The following is a 24,971-nucleotide window of genomic DNA, read 5'->3' as shown; positions in this document are numbered from 1 at the left end:
TATGTCTGTACTTTGACACACTTTAGTGGAAAGCAGCATTATGTTGTTGGGTTGTTTTTTGTCTCATTTTGTTCTCTATTTGATATAACTTAGCATTGTAAGTCTTATGGAAATTCCCAGAAAAGCACGTGGTTGTGAAATTTTGGTGCAGTTCCTGAGTCTTGAGGTGCAAAGTGAAAGGAGAAGAGACAACAGTCACAGGCTGCAGCAGGGGAAATTCTGACTGGGCATAAAGAAATAATTTTTCAGGGTGAGGATAGTCAAACACTGGAGCAAGTGCACAGAGAGGCTGTCAGTTCTCCATGCTTGGAGATGTTAAGAATTTGACTGGGCTCAGCTTTGAACAATCTGGTCTAGCTTAAAAGTTACCCTTGCTTTGAACTGGAGGTTGAACTGGATGACCTCAGAAGGTCAAACCTAGATTATTCTATGATACTCTTAACTACCGAAGGGTAATGCCTCCCTCCAGGCAGAAGACATTATAATGCAGGCTGGGGCATATTGAGCTGTGAAGAGTGGAAGACAGACCTTTCCAGGTACTGCTGAGGGCATATTCGTGCAGTAGAGTCTGTGGCTATGTGCAGAGCTAACTACATCTGAGACTTATAAACGAGCTTACAGCCTGCCACGTTGATCTTGACTATGGTTTATGGAGTTGAAATTCTCCAGTCACGCTAAGTTTGGGAAGGTCGTGCAAACCTGGCAAAGGTCTTGTCGCATTGGACTTCTCTGGGAAGATCATTTTCATGGCACATTTACTACCTGGGATAAGAGGCCAGTGCAGGCTTTTTATCTTGGTAGGGAGTCTCATGACTTTGAAGTTCTTTTCAGTGGCTCCCCCAGTTTGAGTATCTTTGAAGCCCTTAACATGGAGCTAACGTTAAAGTCCAAAATAAAACTTTGAGCACATCTTCAAGCCAGAAGTTCGATGTGAAGGGTGGCACTCATGTGCCTTGTTGACTCCAGGATAGCCTGCTCATCACCCTAAATGCACAGCCTCTCTGTGATTGCTGCCATGGGTCAGTGATTCTCCTGAAAGGTGCAGGAGATGACACCTGGCCAGGGAAGCTTGCATCACTGGCTGTGCAGGAGGCTTGCACCATGGCATGCGTATACATGTGGAGTATGCCAAGTTAACAAAACATGTTCCTGAAATATGTGTTTCCTACTCAGGTATGTGCACAGTTCATGTGTAATGTCTGAACCTCCCTTCTCCAGTGCATTCTTCGATTTCCTATACAAAGGCATAAAGTGCATCGTGATGTAAAAGAGACCCGTGTCCAGAGAGACACTAACTGTATTTTTCAGGCTGGTATAATTTCTGCTAGTGTCTGTGGAGGTTTATTGTCAGAATCTGAAGGATTCAAGATTCTTCCTCACAGAGCAACACTTCTGCGAGGAGTATTCTGTTAGATGCTTGAGCTCTTGCTCATGTGGAAATCAATAGCAGAGTTTTCATCCACTTCAACAGGATTCTGACTGAGCCCCAACAAGTAAGGATGTTTTGCTTTATGATGCTTCATATATAGACAATGGATCAGTATATGTTCTTGTAGTATAAAATGCTTCTGAAGAATGTGCAATCTTAAACAAACGCATTTGCTTTTAAAGAGGGACAACTGCCTTGGTTTAATGTGTAGGACCATTACCTGCCATAACAGGAGAGCTGATGATAGTACCTCCTCCATTGCATTTCTCAGCTGTCTAAACCTCCTATTGGTACCTATTTCAACTAAACAATTGAAAAATCTCCTGATGGTAGACTGAGGGAAATGCTTAGCCCTGAGCCTGAATAAAGTGGATAGCAGTGGATGAAAGAGTAGAATAATGAATAAATAGTATGTTGAGACCTTTCAGTCTTTATTATTGCTTTTAATTTGCCTTCTGACCTATAGCAGTGATGAAAAGCTAAGGCAGCTGAAGTGGCTTGGAATAACTAGTCGATGGCGTTCCCCCCAAAACTGTTATAAGCTGGCCTTAATTCTGGGCTTAATTAATTTATTGCTTATGGGGGGTTGTTTGTTTGTTTGAAAATGTTTTAAAATCTGGATTGAAGTAATAGCTTTTCATCTCCAGTATCTGATTAACTTTATTTTTCTTTAACACTCATCAATATCAAGCCTAAATGGTACAAATAGCAAAGCAGATGCATTTATACTACTTTGAAGGGAATATGGTGAATTGTTGTATTTGCTCATTAATAAAAAATGCATTTGACCATATCAACACCATATTTTTTCTCAGTATGCTTGAATAAAATCATTAAAAGCTTTTTATGGCGCTCTTAATCACATTGGGAAGCACTATGGACTCCTGTCTTCTGGATGCTAGAAGACTTCTGTAGATGTGGTGAGAAGTGGGCAGGCTGGATCAATGGGCCAAGGCCAATGGTATGAGGTTCAACAAGGCCAAGTGCCGGGTCCTGCACTTGGGTCACAACAGCCCATGCTATGCTTCAGGCTTGGGGGAGAGTGGCTGGAGAGCTGCCTGGCAGAAAAGGACCTGAGGGTGTTGGTTGGCAGACAGCTGAATGTGAGCCATCAGTGTGCTCAGGTGGCCAAGAAGGCCAACAGCATCCTGGCCTGTATCAGGAACAGTGTGGCCAGCAGGACTAGGGAAGTGGTCATCCCCCTGTACTTGGCACTGATGAGGCCCCACCTCCTGTACTGTGTCCGGTTTTGGGCCCCTCACTACAGGAAAGACATTGAGGTGCTGGAGCGGGTCCAGAGAAGGGCAATGAAACTGGTGAGGGGTCTAGAGAACAAGTCTTATGAGGAGCAGCTGAGGGAACTGGAATGAGGTTGTAGTGAGGTGAATGTTGGTCTCTTTTCCCAAGTAACAAGCGACAGGATGAGAGGAAATGGCCTCAAGTTGTGCCAGGGGAGATTTAGATTGGATATTAGGAAAAATTTCTTAATTGAAAGGGTTATCAAGCATTGGAACAGGCTGCCCAGGAAAGTGGTTGGGTCACCATCCCTGGAGGTATTTAAAGACATATAGATGTGTCACTAAGGGACATAGAATCATAGAAACATAGAGTGGTTCGGGTTGGAAGGGACCTTAAAGATCATCTAGTTCCAACCCCCCTGCCATGGTTTAGTGGTGGACTTGGCAGTGAGCTTGATGGTTGGACTCGATGATCTTAAAGGTCTTTTCCAACCAAAACAATTCTGATTCTATGATTCTAAGTTTAGTAAATGTGCCAAAACAGTAATGTCTGTTGTATGATGTATAACAACATGTCTATTGAATTAGCTTCACAGAGATAGTTTCAGTAATTTTTGAAGAGTATTTTCATTGATGTATTTTGACTGCTATAATAACCTTTTTTTTTCTGATGTCCCTTATTGCACAGCTTGGATTTCACTAGACAGCCAGCTTTCTTGAAGCTGAAAATTGCTATGTAAAAAAATGTGGACGTGGCTTCAAATTTTCAGATTTATAATCCTTTCATAAAAAACTGAAAAACAAAAATATAGGAATATTTCTATTTTCAATTAAAAATGTCTTTTTTCCACAGTGCTAAAATGTAGATAGGTAAAGAGAGATGAGAAAAAATTACAGGCTGAAAGAATAAATGGAAAGAAACCTATACTGAGGAGAAATCTGAAAAATGAAATAAAAAGTAGTTTTGACAAATATTTGCATTTTAAAGCTTCTGAGCTGCTGATGTAGCCTAGGTGCTTTGGTGGTCTGTAGTCAAGTTCTGGAGTGCCCCACTGAAAAGCAGAAGTGCCAGCACCGCCTCCTTATATCTACAAGAGACCAAAGTAACTCACAGTTATACATAGTGGAAGAAAAAATTGAATTCTGTAGAAGATTTTAGTCACCACATGCTCCACGAATTTTCCACCAAGTCAAGCTAGTCCTACACCATTATCTGTGGCCCCAGATGAATTAATCTTGTGTTCCAGTTAAGTAGGAAATTTCAACATCTCCCTTCATGGTAAAACTTATGTGATTATGCCCACGTGGATGATCATGTAAGTACAAAAATTTCTACGTGGTGTGTTTTTTAGTTAGAATTTAATCATACAGAAGATAAATCAAACAAGCACCATGCAAAGGTGACAATAGAATGTGTGGCTATGGTCACGTTTGGGTTATTCCATCATGAAACGCGTTTTGTGTGCCAGCTCATGAAAGCTACTGTGAAGGGTGACTTCAGTGCTCCAGCTTCCTCAGCCCCGTCAGCGTTTCCGGCGGCCCTTCCGTGTTGGCTGTGAGAGCAAGGCTGCCTGGGAGCCTGCAGTGTAGCACCACCTCCTGCAAAGTGGGACATGCTGTCCGGAGCACTATGGTTACCTTTCCAAAGGTTTAGCTCTTCAGTTTGTATAGGCATTGAATATATCTGTTCCTGGCACGACCACTTCAACAAGAGACTCAGTACTATGCAATTGCCATTTTCCCCTCACTGTCCTCTTTTCTCCTGCCCATCATTGAGAATATCGGAGTTTTGTAGGTTATTTAATTTCTGTGAAAGGTCCACTGTTCCTTTTGAACAGAGATTATTGGCATTTGTGTGCATACAACAAAGCCATTGCATGCTGTAGAAACAGTTCATAATCCAGAAGGACTGCAGATTTGTTTTAGTCCACTTAATGAATATTTCTTCCACTTTAACTGTCAGAGTTTTCAGTGGCAAAATGCACTGTCAGTTGTGAACCACTTCTGAGTCTCACTTTGCTGCAGCTCCTGGAGTACTTGCTTTGCACTCCCCCAACATAAACAATGATTCTCATTCTGGGTTGGAAATAGCCTGGAGTAGAAACAAGCAGAATGGACAAAGTATTGTTATTATTAATTGTGTCCTTCTGTGTAATAAAAGCACTGCTGGAGCTCTTTTGGGATGTAGTGTAGCTGGATTGTACTGGTGTAATTATTGAAGATGGGGAGGGAGATCACTAACAGAAGGTAAATCAGAATTTCAGTGTTAGGCAGTGTTGTGAAAAATAGAGATCTGTTTCTGAGTCTAGTATCATCTGACTAAATTATTGACCTATTTCAACTTCCATTTAACAACAAGGCGTATTTCATTCCAGAGTTACATCATGATGTGCGTATGAGTGTGTGTAAGCCATTTTCAGAGGTCTTCTGTCTTTATGATTTTTAAACTTAACCTTTAGCTGGTATGTATTTTTATTAGTAATTTTTTATCGGTTTTACAAATGATACTAAGGTACATAATTTGCAGTTATGTTAGAAGGAGTACTTTAATTATAACATCTGTTCAGGAAACATTAATTCTCTTCACAAGAAAATATAATACGTATTGGAATAAATTTTAAGATGCAGACTAAATATCCTAAGGATGATTAATTGAAAGCTCTTTTTAAATTCACTGGATGTTTGATTGGTTGTTGGAGAGTAAAAATTGTGTTGGCTTTCTTAAAGGGAATTATGCCACACAACAGCCAAAGCGAAATACAGTGCAGGATGCTAATTGGTGAGGCTAACTTTGATTTTTAACTTGGCCTTTGGAAATTTTGGGATGTGTTTTTCCCTGTTATAATTTTTACCATCTTCTGGTACATCAGGAACTCGTTGCAGCCAGTGATGGGATATTGGGCAGTTTGCATTTAGTGGTACTGCACAGATTCTCATGTGTCTTGTGTTTAGATACTTAGGGTTATGCAAATCATCCAGTTTAGGGCCAGAAAAGAATTTTGTCCTCAATCAGATTGGCAGGGATTACTGGGATTTCTTCTCCTGTGTGGAGTTCGTGACTGCATCCTGCTGTTGCCTGGGCATGTCACCTAAACTTGGACCCTGGGTATTATGCTTATGAATTTTACTGCTTTCATCCTTGGTGCTGCTTTCATTCATAACTTTCATGGATTTGGATTTTTTCTTTTAAAAATCATAAGATTAAAGATGGCGTTAATACATGTGTTCCGGCTGGTGATATATAGGTGTGTTGGAAGTGGATGCTGCATTTTGGCTGACATTTATGAAATTCTTTATTTTAGGGGGAAATTCTTCCCTTACTTTAAGAGACAGAATGAATCATTAATGGAATTTTTTACTTTTTCAATGCCAACCATTTGCCACAAGATGAACTTTAACATAAAAGAACCTGGGCAATTTGTACTAATCTCACCTCACTGCTCATAATTAACACCTTCTTTAAGTGTACTGCAGAGAGAGTTATGCATTGTTGTTTGGGTTTTTTTTCGGAATAAAACTGTTTGATGAATTGACAGCGGGGAGAAGATGCTTCATCCACACTCCAAATATGAAAATATGGATACACTGCAGAGAGGGCATTTTAAATTCTGGCAGCAAAAAGAAAAGTTTGACTTATAAATGTGAAGGGAGAGCATAAGAGCTTAAAATCCAAAGGTATTCTGATTTCCAGATAATGACACTACTGGTATGTCAAAAGACAAAGATCTCTCCTCTCCTTTCATGGATTTTTATATTTCTGTCTCAAGATAAATTTGGTTTAAAGAAAAAACTAGGAAGTTATTTATATACTGCTAAGAGTTCTTGCTGGTTCTCTTAGCTTTCTATTGTGACTTGAGTAATGCAAACTAGACATCATTTGTACCATTGAAAGCAGAGCAGAACAGCTAGAGCATGATTTGAGAAGCTTTGAAAAAGTGAGTTACCAAAAGAAATCCTGCCAGAGCTGCCTTTGCAGACTTTAATCTGTACATGAGGTTTCTTTCTGGAAAAAAAACCTGCTTTTATGTTTTGGGGTTTTTTAATATGCATTTGCTAATATTGATGTGAATTGCATTCACAAACTGACTAATCTGTGAAGAGGCCTAGGAAAGAACCAAAAAAGTAAGAATAATTCCTCAGACCTGTAGAGATAACACAGGAAGAGGTAGTACAGGACATAAATGTCTTGGATGTTTTTGCATAACACAGATAGAGAGAGAAATATGCTTCATAGGAACAGAAAGAAGGGGAAAATGTCTTTATTATAAGCTGAGCTGATGAAGAAAGAGTGCAGCACAGCTGACAGAAAGCATACTCTTGGCAAGAGATAGTTCTTCTGTGTTCAGACAAGAGAGTTAACAAGACTTCTGTGGTGAAGGCATTTGATGGCATCCAGTGTTACTACTGGATGTAGGGGAGGGATTTGCAGCAGAGTCTTTTCATGCTTGTGAGACTTCTGGGAAGAGGAAGCTGGGGCAGCCAATAACTGGGGGATCACCGCAGGTGCTTTTGCATTGGCTGTGGCTTGCCAAGGCAAGAAGTGGCGGGGAGCGTCCGTGTCCAACACTGACAGGCTTCTCGCTCATCCAGTGATAACGGAACTGTTGAGGTCTGCAGTTACAGAGAGACAACTCCACTTACACTGGAAGGTGTTTTTTCTGCCTTATGTCAGACGGTTGTTGTGAAACTACGCCCTGACCTACTGATGAATCAGAACTCCTCCAGACTAATTACCTGCACTTGATCACTTTCAGGTTTTCAGCAGGAGGTTGCATTTCACTGTGAGGACCTCACCTGTGTGGGCACTTGTGAATGCTCCCATTGAAATCAATGAGACCATGAAAAGAAGGCTAATATAAAGGCCAGGGAACTAGGTGAGGACTGGAGAGACTTGAATTCCTTTCCTCGACATCAAAATTTACTTGAGTTTTATTAAATCACATAGATACTAATCTTCAGGGGAGCAGGGAGTTAGGTAACTAAATGTATTTCCAGATCTGCATTTAGTCTCTACTAGGATTTGTCTTATGTTGCTGTCAGCACCTATGCCTGAGATGACCATTGAGTTTCTTATTGCCATCAGTGGAACAGACAGTACTTCACCAGCTTGATCCCTCTGACTTTTTTTGGAAATTTAGGATGAGAGGAGTTACACCCAGGAATACCAGTTCTGGTTATCTGTTAAGGGAGCTTAGATGTTAGCTTAGTGTGGTATTGGACTTTTACATAGCTTTCCTGCTAATGATCCATTTGGGACTAGAAATCTGAGCTGTCAGCTTAGTTGAGGTGGGAGTAGTGTTTTGGGTTTTTTACCTTCCCTTAGATATGCAGGTAGTGTTGTGCGGGACAGGTTCTGCATTTTTTGTGGTTGAAATAAACCAGTAAAGCAAAACAGGGAATGTGCTGGAAGAACCCTGAGGAGCTTGAAGGCTCAGTGTGCAGTTTTCTATTTGGGAAACCTTCATCTGTCTATTACCCTATGAGTGATTTCTGATTTGCAACATATATTTCGTGCTTCAAATCCAAGCTTATTCAGGTGGGTGTTGCTTTCTCTGAGAGGGAAGGGCTCACGGTCTGGCAGCAGACAAACTATCTTGCAAAGGCAAGAAAAATCTGTCTCCAGGGTGAGAATCTCCTAGTCAAAAAGATGTCTTATGTAAAAAGTGTGTAGGTACAGCTGACTTAGAAGTCTGTGATCATTTTCATTTTCAAATGACTGGTTAAAGCGGATTAGGAGGAAAGAAAGCTCAGTTGGTTCTTTTGCATCAAAAGAAGCCGTTGTTGGGACTGTGGTTAATTTATTAGGAAAGACATGCTCAACTGAGCACATATTTGCTAATGACTGTAGATGGAAGTAAAACAATTAAGGAATCAGTATTACAAAATGACCAAGTAGGTGAGGCGCTCTTGTGCAACTGTCTGAAAGTACAGCCAAGCGCATACAATGTATTGGAAGGCAAGTTTGAATTAATGGATGGGGCCTGCTTTTTTTTACTGTAGATGCAGAATCTGTTCCCAGTTCTGCCTGAGGTAGCATTGTGAAATCTGTCACTTTCAATAAATAAAGTGTGAGAAATTGTTGTAGCCTACATCAAGAGAGAATGGGTGTAAGACCCAACTCTTCCATAAAGTCTGTGGGAGTATTAACAGCAGTCAAGAGTAAAGCAGCTCTGATCCTCTGGTTCCTAGACCGCTCCAGCATCGCTTACACATGGCTAAAGGATATCTTGGAGAAGGAGTGCTTTCTGTCTGTAATACCTTTCTCCCTAGATCATTTTCTGTGTCAGATATAGTTAGGATCTGAAGGAATTGTCATTTTCACTACAAAGTTGTCATTGTCATTGCTAAGAGATAAAGTCCTGTGGGGCCAGAGATTTCAAAGGAGAACAGAAGCGAGGGCTTTTAGACTTGGGTGCAGACCTTCCTAAGACTTTTTGCTATCTAAATTGATTGATTAGGTTAGGGTTCTTGTTATCCTTGGAATACCCTTTTTAAATGGGGAAAAAAGATAATATTTTGCAATTGTATTCTTAAAACCTGTATAAGAAATACTCAAGAATTTTCTCTGTATAGTTCTACCTAAAAACCATCATTGAAAAGGAATTAGAAAATAAAATTACACATAAATTAATGCCATTACATTTTAAACAATGTAATATATTGCTAATTAATTTTTGCCACACCTTGATATACTAACAAGGAAATAAAACGTTACCTTGTGGATACTAATTTCCTTGACTGATACATGAACAGTTTTCTTACCAACATGCACCTGGAAAACGAACCCTGACAGGGTGGTAAAATAAATTTAGCTATATGAACAACTAGAGCACACTGTGATTAGACAAGGGATCAGCATTTTGGCATTTGCAGAAGAAGGTCTGGCTGGCATTAGAAGGGTGCACGTCAGCCATCCCACGGCAGATCTCAGTGTCCCGTTCTAGTGCGCACTGGCTACCATGGCAAGGATTACCTTATTTCATTTATTACATTTTTAATTTCCTAGCTAACTGGATCCAGCTGTTTCAGCCCTTCATGCAACACAGAGATTTTATGCTAAATCCAAAGGGTCTAAATTAAAGCGAAAGTAAATTTGCATATTGTGTAAAACTCTACTTGTTCAGCATATCCAGATTATATGGTGCTAATCACAAACACTAGATAGACTAAATCCTCTCGAAGTCACCCTGGGGTTAAGTCAAATGCTTTACACTCTTTGACACATACCCATGAAATATGTAATCAAGTCTGTTTGACGTCCTCTCCTAATTACGTGTGTGTATTTTAAGCAGATGCTTTTCCAGCTGATCTGTGCCTTTTGAGATCTTTTCTTCATTATTAATCAGAAAATCACGCTGTATGTTAATGGCAAGTGCCAATTATGAGAAACTAATATTAGTTTCTTTGCTTAGAAGCTGTGCTTTTGCAAATAAGACCGTTGCCAAATAACATATAGATGTAAAGAAAATATAAGAACCTCTGAATGTTACCCATCAGGGGCATAATTATTCTAACATGTACTGTGCTATTTCAGCCTAAAACTAAAATTTATTCTTCCACATACTGATTTATTAGTTTGAGGAGAAATGGTAAGCAAAGAAAATTCTCTGTTGGAAGTAGGAATGGACTGCTTGTTTTCACAAAAGCTAGAATTTAAACGATTAAAATATTTTTTCCCCCAAGACTGTACATTCATAACTTCTGTGGAGAACATTAATATATAAGGTTAGCCTTTCGTGGATTCTTACTCAGTGAGATAATATCAGGAGACAAAATTAATATTTAGTTAACTTGGGAGTCACTGAGTTTTAGGTAAATCCAATTTTTATGGTGACAGTGTAAGAACAGTCTTCAGAAATTGTTAGTGACCTTGTTGGTTTTACCCCTGCTCTTCAGCTGAAGGATGCAAACTGCCCCTTGCATTTTGCTGAAGTTTTAAACTTAGTATGTTCCCTTCAGTGCGTTTAGCAGAGACATCTACTGGCAAAATGTTAACTAGCATTCTCTTCCTCGGTCCTACAATGCCATTTTTTACACCTCTGAAGGGAAACCTGCTAATAGAGAAATAAGTACTTTGAAGCTTTTAGATGTACTGGAGCATTAAATCTATCATGTGTGAAGAAGCATTAATTAGTATATCAACAGATACAAAATTAATAAAGGCAAAATAAAATTTTCCTGTTGTCTGACTAAGGTTACTTCCTGTTGAACTACTACGCTAATTTTAGCAGAGATGTGTGTATCAGAGAAGAGAATAAAGGAGTTTATGATCCATTGTAGATGAACAGGACTAATTGCAAATCACATGATACTTGTGGTTAGTCTCCACTGATTTTGATTTAGTCAATATAGAATGGAAAGAAAGAAATTACAGCATTTAATCAGAAGAGCTTTTCTGCCTACATTGACTGGTTTCATGTCTAATGCTTGCTCCACGCTCACAGTTTATTTTTTTGATAAGCATTTACCTCAGCTGTCAACTTTGCCGAGTTCTTAATGTCTCTCAATAGAGCTGTTCTAGGAATGGTTTCAATGTTTCTGCATTACCTGCTCGAGTTGTGGTTTAAACACTTAGGGGCGGTCAGTGGTGGAGTGAGCAAATATGTGGCACTTGCACAGGTGGAGATACCAGCAAGTCCTCTTTGGGCTCAGGCCCTGGAGGAGCCCCCAGGAGTCTGGCCAGCAGCCCTGCCTCTTCTTCTCTGGACCAGCCTCAGCAGCCTCCCTGGAGACACCCACGTACCTTGGGGTGGGCACAGCCTTGTGGAGGTGGAAAAGCAGAACTGAAATAACACAGATGATTACATCCCCCCAGGAAAAGGTCATTAAATATTTAAAAATCAGTCTTTGCATTTTCGGGTAATCTGTGGATTCAAGACACTAAGAAGCATCTCATCCACCTAGTTAGAGTGGGTATATTTTCTCACAATTGCTACTACTAAAATGTATTTTAAAAAACACTTGCCTTCTAATGTTTGTTTTTCAGGGTACAGTTGAATCATTTTAAAAGAGATGAGTCCCTCTTGCAAGAGGCCTGGTACAACAGTGAAATTTTTCAGATCAGCTTTATTCAAGTAAAATGTCACCATTCTCTGAAGTAAACGTTCACTGAACCTATTTTGATCATTTCATGCACTACATTCATAAAAGTATTAATTTAGTTTTACTCTAGGTTTATATGCGTTTGTAATGGCCATTTCAGGTCTGTCATGCTCTCAGGTCTATGTGTGCACCTCACCAAACTCCAGATTTAAGATCCACACATCTGCTCACCCATATCAGATCACCTATTCCCCCATTTTCATCCACCTCCTAATTTCCATGACAAGAAGACTTCACTGGGCAAAGGATCTCCACTTGTGAGCTGCTTTAATTGCAAATGCTGCAGTTCTATGACAGCTGGAAAAATATTTTTGTAAGTTTTTCCTCTGCTCCTCCTTTCTCCTTCCCTCCTTTCTATTTTCTTTTTTTCCTTTTATCTTTTTACTTTTAAGAGCTTACAAGTATTTTGTTAAGACATCTTACAAATTGTGCTCTACTATACTGAATTTAATACCAACATTTGAAATTGGTTGGTTTAACTTGGTTGTTGCTTATGGTATTTTATCATAAGCGTGTTGTCTCAAGCTGATGCTAAAATTTCCATTTTATTACTGTTTTGACCAAGAATTGCTACTTCTGGTATTTTATTCACATTATTAATTGAAACCCCAGGACACTAAAATTTCTGCCTAGTTTCTCCTTTAAAGTATAAACTTCCAAATCAGCTTGAACTTTGGCTACCTTCCTACTGAATGCTTCATAGGATTTTAAGGCAGTCATAAAAATCAATTTATTTTGTAAGTATTAGGCTAAAGTCAATTATATTCTCACAAGTAGCCACAAAAAATGGTGCTGAGCAGGAAAAATTCTGCCAGAAGGTAGTATTTGAATAAAAGATACATTCCACTTTATAATTGAGGGTACAGAGATGTAATAAAAACTTCTTGGGTTATCCAGTCCATGAAAACAATTTGATACTCTCTTAAAAAATAAGGACTGAATGAGCAGATTTCTAATTTAAATTAATTTTATCATTAATAGTACACATCACAGGGATTTAGGGAGATAAGATCACTAACACTAATTTTCTCAGCTTAACTACGTCAGCCAGAGGACTTCCATTTTTTACAGTAGAACAATGTTGGCAGAAGGTCTGCTTGGTTGTACGTAGTTATTTCGCTAAGCAAACTTGGTTGAACTATCGTCACAAGAGCTTGTGTAAACCCTCTTTATGTTTTTATGTATGATTTTGATACCATGAACACACTGGCAAAACCTTTAAGGAATAAAAAGCTATTCACTCCTGAGTGTCTAGCAACACAATTCTGTATTTCAGGCATGATGTTTTAAGTCAGTGTAAAATAAGGTGAAAATGCCACACTTCTAACATGACAACATGCTACACCCCTTTTCTAATTACAGCACTGTGCAAGGCAACCAATACTCATGATCCTGTGGGGAGTCCTCACCCGATATAAACTCATATTTTATACTCATATTTTAATGATATTAGTGGAAATATGATAGTTGACACCACCTGTCCCTAAATCTTTGGCCAAGATCATGGAGATGCTGTTTGAAAAGCTGCCATTTATAGGTGGGTTTGAGAAATATCTTCAAAGTACTGACCCCTAACAATTGAGCTAGTTTCACTCCTTGGACATGGCTAAGAGTTCACACCATAAAAGAAATTCATCCCAGAAATCGAAGGACAAGGCTGGGGATCAGAATTATTGAGCTGGTTTTATTTATATAACCGATTTTTTGTAAGTTTTGGCAACACTCTAGAGTATGATTTTCTTTCTATACCATATAAAGAAAAATTGGAGTAAATTGATTCTAGATGAGTGAGCAGATGACAGGGTAGGTTGGATGCTCAGAGTTACGTTGTGTTTGAGCCTGTTTTGAGACAGAGGAGGATGTCTGTTTTGAAAGGTTTCTTTTTCAATATAGATCCCATAATCACAACAATAGTTGATTTTCCTTCTTGTGACTATATGTTATGGAGTGAAACTCAGCTTCTAACTAGTAGAGAGCCTGGGCCCAAGTGTGAGTAAGCTGCTTTCTTAAAGTATACCAAAAATTATGTTATGTGGGTAACTGAAAGCAACAGGCCAGTGCCTTTACAGAGTGCTTCCAGACACCTGTTTTTAATTTCTTACATTTGTTTTTCCCTTTTTCCTCTTCACATTAGTGGCAGATTTTTTGTTGTTGTTTTTTGGAAACTAGGATCATCTCTGTTCATGGAGGTGTTTTCAACTATTTTTTCAACCTGATTTCATTTAGAATACATATAATTGGATTTTTTTTGTTTTAATTTCTTCTCCACTATCTTTATTGATTCAGTATGAGAATATCTACTTTTTATTTTTCTTTTGGGATAAATGAGATGATCTTCTAGAGGGATGTGAAACTCAGTTAGATTTCACTTAGGCTCTGGTTCACAAGATCTGCTAACTCACCATCATCACTGCTGATTAAGTAATTAAGAGATTTCTGTTTCCAGACAGCCACCCAAAATCTTGGCCAGAGTTGGTGCCTAGAGGCTGAGTAGTCGGTGTACCTACTTCTGAGCTCTGGCAGTTTGCAGCCCACCATACTAACCTAAGTTTCATCTGCTTCTGCCTTCGTAAATAAAAATCATTAAATGCCGTGGCTGAATGCTTGGATTCAAAGTCCCTGTCAGGACTATGGGTGACGGTTACAGAGTTTGCCACTTCTGGCTTATAGCTTCTTCTATAGCCAGTGTGTTGAGTAGTCTGACAGAAGCTGCTAAGCAGATGCTTGAATTTCATATCAATATAATCTAAAAAACATGAGTCAAGTCCAAAGGTATTTGAGACATAGAATCTCCCATAATTTTATATTAAGATTATATGGGTGGAGAACAGAAGCTGTGTGGACTATCGTGGAGAGTAACATGGAAAATACTCAAGTGCCACCCTATAAATCAGTTGTTTCTTATAATCCAAAATATGTAATGCAGTCTTGATTACCTCATCACACAAGTACGTCCACAGAATTGGAGGGTGCTCAGTGATGAGCAGCAGCACAAAAGAGTGCTCACATGAATGGAGACTAAAGTAATCGATGGCATCCTTTAGGGACGTGTCTCTGCTTATCAAAAAAAAAAAAAAGGATGCTTGTGTGGATTTAAAACCCTGCTTAGCAGAACACACAATCTGTATTTTCCCACATGTGTTTGGTTTTGCAGTGTTTGCTGTGTTTAAAGCATTCCCATAGTGCCTCCTGTTCCTGCTGTTCCACAGGGCCATTGCTATTCTTAGAAGGAAGTCACCAGGGGAATTAAACCAGTGTTCAAGAGAGGGAGGGGGGAACAGGAAGAGAAACTGTGGGGACAATCCAATTGTTCCTATGCCAGTTAATTCAATAAGAACAGAAACATTAAAAGGATTTGGGGGCTGCAAGCTGCTGTCGTACTGAGTAATTTACCATGTGTGCAAAAGATCAATGAGGGGTCCTTGAGCTAGCCAACATGCACTGTTGAGCTGGGCAGTTGAACTGCTGGGTGCATCCAGTTATTAAGGAAAACAATGAAGTTCAAACTGCAGAATATCTTTTTCTTGATGTGTGTAATTCATCTGGATGTTTAGATTGTGCTAGTTAAATTGTGAAAAATGTAATGCAAAGATAATAATTACCCAGTTAAATGGGTTGACATGTTTCTGTTAATCATTCTCATTAAATTATTAAGCCACTTATCTATCTTTAGCACTAATATGCACTACATGACTAGTGGACATTACATTGACAAAAAATCTAGAAGGAATTTTTAGCCTTTTCGAGAAGTATCAGCTGAGCAAACTAGATAGCACTGTGCATCCATCATACACTGATAATGCAAAAGGTTGAACCAGCCTCGCTGTTACTTGAGCAGCTATTTTCTTTAAGGTCTGCAGGATTTGACCCAACTTCGTAAGTTTTCTAGAACAAACCATAAGTTTTTCATTACATTCTGAGATTTAATAACATTTCTATATAGGTAACAGTATTTTGTGTGATTTGCAACTATGCTTTATCTTTTACACTGTAACAAGCTAAAATATAATGGATGATTTTCAAAGTCCTGGTTTTCACAGGCTTCCAAATTATTTTGCTCTCCAGCGTGGAAGATCTTGAGTCATGCTGTAAGCATACGTGTAGCGTAAAGGGTAGTGAGAAGGGTGTGTGCCTGGCTTCCTGACTTGTGGTTGGAGTGAACTGGGGAGCAGCATCTGTCGCCAGCTAATCATAGAATCTTCATGGTTGGAAAGGACCAACCATACACACACAAAAAAAACCCCCTACAATCTCTGTTACTAGAGCATGCCCTGAAGTGCCAAATCTAGACATTTCTTAAATACCTCTAGGGATGGTGACTCAACCACCTCCCTGGGCAAGCCATTCCAGTGCCTGACCACTCTTTCAGTAAAGTAATTCTTCCTAATATCTAACCTAAACCTCCCCTGCCGCAACTTCAGACCATTTCCTCTGGTCCTGTCATTATTTACTTGGGAGAAGAGGCCAACACCCACCTCTCTCCACCCTCCATTCAAGTAGTTGTAGAGAGCAATGAGGTCTCCCCTCAGCCTCCTCTTCTCCAAGCTAAACATGCCCAGCTCCCTCAGCCTCTCCTCATATGACCTGGTCTCCAGACCCCTCACCAGCTTGGTAGCTCTCCTCTGGACATGCTCCAGCACTTCAACGTCCCTCTTGTACAGAGGGGCCCAGAACTGAACACAGTACTCGAGGTGAGGCCTCACCAGTGCCGAGTACAGAGGCACGATCACTTCCCTACTTCTGCTTTCATCAGAGGATGAAAGGATCAGGCCAATGGCTGCATCCAGCACAGAAAGCTGTAGAATGGGAAAAAGGAAGGTGATATGCCAAAATACTTACAATGCAAGCCCAGTTGCAGGGTGCCATTACATGGGAGTTATTTGTGTAGATCTCATTATGAGGTTAGATATTTAGTGAGTTGGATTTGCCAGGTCTGTGTTGAGCTCATGGAAAAAATGATTATTTGCATTATGTTCCTCCTTCACTAATTTATTTGTATAATAAAAAAAATCAAATCTTCCCACTTGTTTCTGTTCTAGTATCATAGAATCATAGAATAGTTTGTGTTGGAAAGGACCTTTAAAGTCCAGTCCTCCTGCAATGAACAGGGACATCTTCAAGTAGATGAGGTTGCTCAGAGCCCCGTCCAACCTGACCTTGAATGTTTGCAGGGATGGGGCATCTACCACCTCTCTGGGCAACCTGTTCCAGTGTTTCACCATCCTCATCGTAAAAAATTTTTCCTTACATCTAGTCTAAATCTACCCTCCTTTAATTTAAAGCCATTACCCCTTGTCCTATCGCAACAGTCCCTGCTAAAAAGTTTGTCCCCATCTTTCTTCTAAGACCCCTCTAAGTACTGAGAGGCCGCAATAAGGTCTCCCTGGAGCCTTCTCTTCTCCAGGCTGAACAGCCCCAACTCTCTCAGCCTGTCCTCATAGGAGAGGTGCTCCAGCCCTCTGAGCATTTTTGTGGCCCTGCTGTCCTATGATGGGGCTGAGCCTGAGGTATTGGGTCACAGCTGGGAAAGGTGCCTGTGCTGTTGTGCAGTTCAACAACCTCCTCTTTACACTCTGAGCGCAAGTACAACTGGTTCAGCAGAGCAGCTGTACTTGGAATGTGATGCTGTGTGTTCTCCTGGGTTTCCATTTCCACTGTGACTTTGTGTTCATATTTTTTCCAAGAACAGAAAACAAGGGTTTCCTGCTAGTCAGTTGATGGAAATGTGATCAATGGGAGTTTCGGGATGGTATAACAAAGCAAAGGCGATTCTCAAGTGCTGCCAAATGATCAGGGGGCAGGAAATATGTCAGATATTCAGATTAGAAAACTGATGTTAAAAAGTGTAAGAGTAGAGGCAGTATTTTTTGTTTAGTTGTAGTTTTTGTTGTTTTTTTCAGCAAAAACTTCTGTGGTTTGATGCTCATAAAATCTAAAAGCAGCGAGGGACACAATTAACAGATTGCTGCGATTTGTGAGGTGAAACAAGAGATGAGTTTGACTCATGGGTTTTAGTAGCCCAAAGATATTTTTATGTCATCCTGTTTTGTGCTTGTGATGTTTGACAATAGCTCTACAGCATGAGATAAAATGCAGTAAATTTTCTGCCAGTGCGGGAACTGCTAGAGAAAGTCTCTGGGAGAGAAGAGTGTAACACAGAAGCAAAGGGCAAACAATGCCAAGGGCAAGTAACTCCAGTAGACATCTCAGGCATGTGGTGTTTAGTATAATGCATTGTAGGTAGAGCAGCTGCTGGGTAGCATGACGGATCTGAATAAAACCTAGAAATTAAATCTGTTACTATTTCCCTGTGTTCTTATTTAAAACATAAAGTCAGATCATCAACTGATGTAAAGTGGTTTATGGCCTAACAAAATTAATGCAATTAGGACGACTGAACACGGTTAGGAATCTGTCCACTAAAGTCTACACCCATCCCGTAAAAACAAGACTGAATTCCCATTGTTGCATTAAGCTTGCCTAAGCACCATGCGTCATCCAAATGGCGAGCAGTGACTAAGCAATGTCGTGTTTTAATGAATATTCAGGCGCAGATACATCATTTTATTTCTGTTGGCTTTTTAATTTTCTAATGCTTTTTCAAGGTCTGTGCTTTTGGGAGGGGAAGGGAGACGTTTGCTCTTAGAGGAAAAAAAGGCACATTGCCATTTCATTTCTTAGTAGAGGTTTGTAATGCGATTACCAAAATGTGAATAACAATCAAATAATGTAGAGGCTTATTCCCTATGGATAGCAAAAATAAATTTCAGTCAAATGTTTCCGGCAGAAATCTCAAATTTGTCATGCAAAGTACTTCTCTGCATTCAAACATAATGTATTTATGTGAGTCAGAAACATCAAACATTAGGATAAATAGCCAGATTATAAGTACAGTCTGCTTATGAAATGATTGGAATAGAAGTGCAATTAATGAAACTGGCAGAATGGCTATGAAGCAGTGTTAATGCCTTGAGATTTAAAGAAAGCATCCATATCTGCTTTACAACATGGGGTGGAGGAGACACTTAGAGACGGCTTCCCGTTCTCCCCTGTTAACAATCTTTGACTACCTTTTCATTCTTTGTGACTTAATATTCGTGTCAGAAGAGAATTAGGAGCAATTTTTACAAACTTCTCCTGGGCTTATACTTAAAAAAAACCCAACAAAACAAACAAGAGTAGAGAAGGATAGTATGTGCCTACATCTGACAAAAGTGCTGCTATGAACTCCTTATCTCAACTCTCCCAACTCTACTGACCAGTCAGAAGTGTTCTCTGAGTTGCTGCAGGTCTCACTTGCCCCTTGAGGAGCTGGTTGAGCAGTGGTAGCTTTTGTCTCCTCTTCTTACTTGCTTTCTCTGCATCCTTAAAAGGGAATGGATGTAATCTGAGATACCTGGGTTGTGAGAGGTTAGATAGCAGTGGCATAAAGCATATGAACTGGCAGATTTTAATAATTGCGTGGGACCTGTGTATTTCTGGGGCTGAAGGGTGCGTGTTTGGGGAAAAAGAACGGGAGTAAGCATCGACTGTGAGGTATATGAGCCCTCATATATTGGTTTGTGTGCATGCGGTTCTTTACTGGGAAGATTTTGTGGAGGTGTGCATCAGCAGTCTGTCATCAGTGGATTGTTCAGTGGATTTTGTCAGTGTTCTGTGTCCATCAGCTAGTGGTCCTTGGAGGACATTCCCAAGCAGAGGCTGCTGAGTGCAACGCCAGGCTCAGATAGCATTTTCAGATGGCGGTGGCAACATTGCTTTTAAGCAGTGAGAATTCAGCTCCACCTTGCCAGAACCCCAGAGACTACTTTTGTGGAGAATTCGTTGTGGGTATACCTACTGCTTCTTTTTTTTTTGGTCATTGTAATTTTTAGTATCTCAGTGTGACTTGACTAGCAGTAGCAGAAATGTTTGGATTTACCATCTTGTGCTTACATCACTTACGTTGCAGGTGACCTGGTGTGGGTAAAACGCAGGTCTGGATGACCTGTGCTTAAGGCTGAGTTTAGGGCATATGAAAATAAAAGAAGAAAGGTAAAAATGGTATTAGGACATCTGTATGATAATTTTGAAGCTTACATAGCCTTGAAGCTAGCGTAGTTTATGTCCAGTTATCCATGGCCTACAGATCTTTATGAGAAAGGTTTTACTAGGAAATAGATATGTTACTCTGTCCACCACAGGGGAGGGTTTCTCTATAAAGGAAGAAACTTTATTAGTCTCAGATTTTTGTTTTCTTGACCTTAACTGAGCTGCGTTTCCCTCCAGAAAAGCATTTTTCCCCTTTACTTCAGCAATAATGATCCAAGGTGTCCAAGCAACCTCTGTGCACTGAAGCTATTCTTCCAGGAAGTGTGGAAAATACATAAGGATCACATGATTTGTTTTGAAGTGGTATCTTGCACAGACAATTTCCTTTTTCCAGTAAGTCCATAAGAAGTCCTTATGTGCCCGCATAGGAGCCTCTTCCCTATTTGATGAGCCTAGTAGAATACAGCTAGAAGGAAAAGTTAGCAACTGTCTTCCTTCTCCCTCAAGCAGTGCCCATGTGATTTGTGATAAGGCACATTCCCAAGGAATTGTGAAGACCTTCGTTCAGCTGTTCCTAAACCCAGAAATTGATTTTCCTTCTGTTTGTGTGTTGTGGCCAAACAGGAGTCTACCAAATATCAGAAAGGTAACTCTAGAAGGAGCTAAGTCTTATGCAGAGCTTCTTGATGATATTTATATAACCTTCACTTGCAGTTGTTATTGGTCAGAAATGTATTTACTGAACAAATTATTTCCCCGATATTAAATTTTTGTGAAATTTAAACTTCTTTTGAAATTTGTAATTTCTGAGGGTTTGTTTTTTTTTTTTTTGTAAGAGGTGTCATGGTGTCTTTCATTTGCAATATGGAAATATTTTGATTTATCTGGTTTTGTTTTAGATTATAAGATATTAGTTTTCATACATCTTGTTAAATGCTGTCAAAATGTAATTAGCGAGATGTGATTTTTTTACCAACTTTAGAAGTTTACAGGAATCAGAACAAACCAACATAGTGAATTTTTGAGTTATGTCACTCAGAATGTAGTTGGTGATGGAAAGACACTTTATTAGGCCCGTGAGTGCAATCTCTTCACAACCCCAGCAACTACTTCCTTAAAACCTGTTTATAAATTATTGAGAAGATGCTTGTTCATGAGTATGAATTGTGTAGTGTTCTTTTTCACATTTTTACTTCACAGGAATTTCATCACTTTGTATTTGCAATTCAAATCAGAATTACTTTTTAATATATTGTAATTTCATATATAACAGGAATTCTGGTTCCTGATCGGCTGTGTAGAAACTCTGCTTTCTCTTTAAAGAGGCTGAATTTTATAATACAATGAAGAGAGTTGTAATCAAGTCTGGCTGCTCACAGGTTATTAAAGCTGTTAGTCACTGTGTCTGTATGAAAGAACAACGGATATATCATTAGAAAACTGAACAAGCAGCATAAATAGGTAGGCCTTTTTGCCTTTTGCTTGTATCAATGAATGAGTCTGTAATGTCTTTTCTAGACCCACGTAGGGACTAAATGCGTTTCTCAATGGAATGAAGATAAAGAGCCCTCCCAGCTCAAGGCTGAGAGCTTTCTGGCAAGTTTCTTCTGATTAGGTAGAATTTCCTCTGTTTCAGTTTGTGTCCATTGCCTCTTGTCCTGTCACTGGGCACCACTGAGAAGAGCCTGGCTTCATCTTCTTTGCACCCTCCCTTCGGGTATTTATACACATTGAGAAGATGTCCCCTGACCCATCTCTGCTCCAGGCTAACCAGTTCCAGCTCTCTCAGACTGTCCTCATATTAGAGATGCTTCAGTTCCTTGTTCATCTTTGTAGCCCATCACTAGACTCACTCCAGTACGTCTGTATCTCTTGTACTTCGTGAGTTCAAAACTGCACACAGCAGGTCATTTATGAACTTGTTAGACAGCAAATGACTCAGTATCAACACCTGCCACTAGTGACTAGATTCCAACTGGACTTTGTGCCATTGAACACAGCCCTCTAAGCCTGGCAGAAAGCCAGTTTTCAGTCCACCTCATTGCCCACTTATCTAGCCCATACTTCATCAGCTTGTCTGTGAGGATGTTATGGGAGACAGTGTCAAAAACCTTTCTAAAGCCCAGATAAACAACATCCACTGCTCTCTCCTCATTCACCAAACCAGTTGTCACATTGAAGAAGGCTATCAAGTTGGTTAAACACGATTTCGTCTTTGTAAAACCACGCTGACTACTCCTGATCACCTTCTTGCCCTTTGTGTGTGTGGAAATGGTTTCCAGAGTCATTTTCTTTATCGCATTCCCAGGGACTGAGGTAAGGCTGATCAGCCTGTAATTCCCTGAGTCCTCCTTCTTGCCCTTCTCGAAGTGGCCCTCCAGTCTTTGGGCACTTCTCACAGTCACCATGCTCTTTCAAAGATTATCAGAATTGTCTTTGCAAGTGACATCAGCCAGCTCCCTCAGCACTTATGGGTGCATCCCATCAGGGCCCATGGGCTTGTTTATACCCAGTTTATTTTCAGGGTTCCCTAACTTGATCCTGCTCCGATGATGGTAAGACTTCCTTGGACTAGGTTTTCCCTCTGGTCTCAGGGCCTGGGATTGCTGAAGGCAAGGCTCACTAGTAACGACTGAGGCAAAGAAGGTGTTGAGAACTTTTGCCTTTTCCATATCCTTATTCATCAGGGCTTCTGCTTGTAGAAGTCCTTCTTGTTACCCTTCAAATGTCCCTCATCAAATTCCTAATTGCATCCCTGCATGCTCATACCATGGCTCTGTATTTCTTCTGGGTCACCTGACCCTGTTTCCACCTCTCTACTTTTTAGGTTTTAGATTTGCGAGGAGCTCCTTGTCCATCCATGCAGGTGTCCTGCTGCCTTTGCTTAGTTTCCTGCTTGCTGGGACAGACCATCCTTGAGCTTGAAGAAGGTGATCCTTAAAACATTTTGTTTGATCTGAAATTGCATTTTTCTTCTCAGGTTAAAAACAAATTTTTGCAGTGACTAATCCTAACTGTGATTTGGAGCATTTCTGAAGAGCTGGGCAAGGCCATCAGCATCTGAGTAAAAATGGGCATGCAGGTGTGTAGACTATGTATCTGATTCAAGGTTAATTTAAATCACTACAAAAATTCTCCGACTTCCATGAGCACAGAATCAGGAAGTGGGTTATTCCTGTGGTTCAAGGTCAGAATACCATTTAGGGAAGAATCAGTCCATGCTACACGTATAGCAATGGTAGCAAGGGGAGAAAATGGAGCCTGTAAGCTTTTTATGGGCATAGTAAAAAAAATGGTTATTGAAACTAATCTTAAATATTTAGGGTTTAGCCCTTCCTGAAAAAAGCTATCAAGGATTTAATAGAAAATAAAAGCTTTTCTATTACATTTATAACCATGTGCTAGCAATTAGAAGAGAGTTACGAGCTGGATATAGAACCCCATATGAAAGCGAGAAAAGTCCACAACCTCGAAAAAGGAAAAATTCTCTGTTAAACTACCTGGACTTTCACAATAATTGCTAAGCAACCCAATGGATTTGATTTCATTGGGCTTTTCTATAGAGTCTCTTACCAGAATATAACTATTAATGACATTTAATAAATTATTTCTAGGACTGAGGTCTTAATGAAGTTTTACTTTCAAGCAATTTAAAGGGGTGGTGTTGATGCAGTAATTTTTTAAACCTTTTTCTGGAAAATACACTTGTTTATCCATCAGACTAAAAAGTTATTACATACATCAAAATAAAGGGGGAAAAGGAGCAGTTTCTGGATAGCGAGCTTTGCTCAGACTAAGTAAAACTAATATATATGATAAAATGGACATAATTGCAAAGTGTGAAGTTATCTACATAAATATGCACATGTCCCCTTTACAAATTCTTTTTTTAAAAGTGTCTTGCTAAAAGCAGCCCAACATATCTTCACAAAACAAGTGCTTTCATCTTTTTTATTGTTTTTTAATGTTTTCTTCAGCAAACAATACTTACAGAGATATGTTTTATGTATTGGTCCTTACCAGAAGGAGAGTTTTAAATCAATGCTAATTTTGAATTGTCAAGCTACTGAAAAGAAGCATAACTATCAGATGTTAGTAGTTGATGGCTTTGTGTGTTCTACTAACATCACGGAGTGGGCTTTTCTTTATAGGATTTTTTGATAGAACAGCAGTTCTTAGCAGACAACCAACCTCAGCAGTGCATACTTTATTCTCTCTATATATAATGTGTGTGGCATTCCAGGTGTATTTATCAATTTGGCATATTCAGTGAGCTGCACATTAACTAAAAGAGCATTCAGTAATTTTAAAAATAGTATTAAATCATACATCTCTGGAATTTTCAAGTAGTAAAATCTAAATATTTTCAAATGAACTAATGAAGGCATCTCCACCTCAAGAAGATTTTCATAAAGGGATAAAATCATTTGAAAGTAGAATCATAGAATCATAGAATAATAGAATTGTTAGGGTTGGAAGGGACCTTAAAGATCATCTAGGTCCAAGCCCCCTGCCATAGGCAGGAACATCTCCCACTAGATCAGGTTGCTCAGAGCCCCATCCAGCCTGGCCTTAAAAACTTCCAGGGATGGGGCTTCCGCCACCTCTTTGGGCAACCTTTTCCAGTGTCTCACCACCCTCATGGTGAAGAACTTCTTCCTAATGTCCAGTCTGAATCGACCCATCTCTAGTTTTAATCCATTCCCTCTAGTCCTACTATTACCCGACATCCTAAAAAGTCCCTCACCAGCTTTCTTGTAAGCCCCCATAAGATAGTGGTAGGCCACTATAAGGTCTCCTCGGGGCCTTCTTTTCTCCAGACTGAACAACCCCAACTCTCTCAGTCTGTCCTCATAGGAGAGGTGCTCCAGCCCTCTGATCATCCTCGTGGCCCTTCTCTGGACACGTTCCAGCACGTCCATATCTTTCTTGTAGTCGGGGCTCCAGAATTGGATGCAGTACTCCAGGTGGGGTCTCACAAGAGCAGAGTAGAGGGGGAGAATCACCTCCCTTGACCTGCTGGACATGCTTCTCCTGATGCAGCCCAGGATACAATTGGCTTTCTGGGCTGCTAGTGCACACGGACAGCTCATGTTGAGCCTCTCATCCACCAGCACCCCCAAGTCCTTTTCTTCAGGGCTGCTCTCAAGCCAATCACTGCCCAGCCTATA

General features: G+C 39.9%; 1 protein-coding gene across 1 annotated transcript in view; it reads left to right on the top strand.

The window, feature by feature from the left end:
• Positions 1–24,971, top strand: part of MOCOS (molybdenum cofactor sulfurase) — a 226,150-nt gene that overhangs the window by 120,661 nt on the left and 80,518 nt on the right. The window lies entirely within an intron of this gene.

The sequence above is a fragment of the Larus michahellis genome, chromosome 2, assembly GCF_964199755.1.
Source record: "Larus michahellis chromosome 2, bLarMic1.1, whole genome shotgun sequence".
Taxonomy (NCBI): domain Eukaryota; kingdom Metazoa; phylum Chordata; class Aves; order Charadriiformes; family Laridae; genus Larus; species Larus michahellis.
The sequence above is the reverse complement of the archived record's forward strand: the minus strand, read 5'-3'. Positions and strand labels throughout refer to the sequence as shown.